The following is a 1,797-nucleotide window of genomic DNA, read 5'->3' on the forward strand; positions in this document are numbered from 1 at the left end:
AAAAGGTCAAATTTGATCATTTTTGGCTTATTTCTACTTAGTCCAGTCATAAAGGACCTCTATGTATACATTTTGACTTACTTGGATCAAAATTTCAATGATTTGTATAGACATGACTCTCATGTTGAAAAATCGAAAATTTTCAAAAAATGTTTTTTCGATCGAAATATGTCAAATTTGATCATTTTTGGCTTATTTCTACTTAGTATAGTCATAAAGGACCTCTATGTATACATTTTGACTTACTTGGATCAAAATTTCAATGATTTGTATAGTCATGACTCTCATGTTGAAAAATCGAAAATTTTCAAAAAATGTTTTTTCCATCGAAAAATGTCAAATTTGATCATTTTTGGCTTATTTGTACTTAGTCCAGTCATAAAGGACCTCTATGTATACATTTTGACTTACTTGGATCAAAATTTCAATGATTTGTATTGTCATGACATTCTAGTTGTAAAATCGGAAATTTTCAAAAAATGTTTTTTCTTCCGAAAAATGTCAAATTTGATCTTTTTTGGCTTATTTCTACTTAGTCCAGTCATAAAGGACCTCTATTTATACATTTTGACTTATTAGGTTCAAAATTTCAATGATTTGTATAGTCATGACTCTCATGTTGAAAAATCGAAAATTTTCAAAAAATGTTTTTTCTATCGAAAAATGTCAAATTTGATCATTTTTGGCTTATTTCTACTTATTCCAGTCATAAAGGACCTTTATGTATACATTTTGACTTACTTGGATCAAAATTTCAATGATTTGTATTGTCATGACATTCTAGTTGTAAAATCGGAAATTTTCAAAAAATGTTTTTCTACCGAAAAATGTCAAATTTGATCATTTTGTGCTTATTTCTACTTAGTTCAGTCATAAAGGACCTCTATGTATACATTTTGACTTACTTTGATCAAAGTTTCAATGATTTGTATAGTCATGACTCTCATGTTGAAAATCAAAAATTTTCAAAAAATGTTTTTTCTATCGAAAAATGTCAAATTTGATCATTTTTGGCTTATTTATACTTAGTCCAGTCATAAAGGACCTCTTTGTATACATTTTGACTGACTTGGATCAAAATTTCAATGATTTGTATAGACATGACTCTCATGTTCAAAAATCGAAAATTTTCATAAAATGTTTTTTCTATCGAAAAATGTCAAATTTGATCATTTTTGGCTTATTTATACTTAGTCCAGTCTAACGGACCTCTATGTATACATTTTGACTTACTTGGATCAAAATTTCAATGATTTGTATAGTCATGACTCTCATGTTGAAAAATCGAATATTTTCAAATAATGTTTTTTCTATCAATAATGTCAAATATGATCATTTTTGGCTAATTTATACTTAGTCCAGTCATAAAGGACCTCTATGTATACATTTTGACTTACTTGGATCAAAATTTCAATGATTTGTATAGTCATGACTCTCATGTTCAAAAATCGAAAATTTTCAAAAATGTTTTGTCTATCGAAATATGTCAAATTTGATCATTTTTGGCTTATTTATACTTAGTCTAGTCTAACGGACTTCTATGTATACATTTTGACTTACTTGGATCAAAATTTCAATGACTTGTATAGTCATGACTCTCATGTTGAAAAATCGAAAATTTTCAAAAAAATGTTTTTTCTATCGAAAAATGTCAAATATGATCAGTTTTGGCTTATTTATACTTAGTCCAGTCATAAAGGACCTCTATGTATACATTTTGACTTACTTGGATCAAAATTTCAATGATTTGTATTGTCATGACATTCTAGTTGTAAAATGGGAAATTTTCAAAAAATG

The sequence above is a fragment of the Chrysoperla carnea genome, unplaced genomic scaffold (genome assembly GCF_905475395.1).
Source record: "Chrysoperla carnea unplaced genomic scaffold, inChrCarn1.1, whole genome shotgun sequence".
Taxonomy (NCBI): Eukaryota; Metazoa; Arthropoda; class Insecta; order Neuroptera; family Chrysopidae; genus Chrysoperla; species Chrysoperla carnea.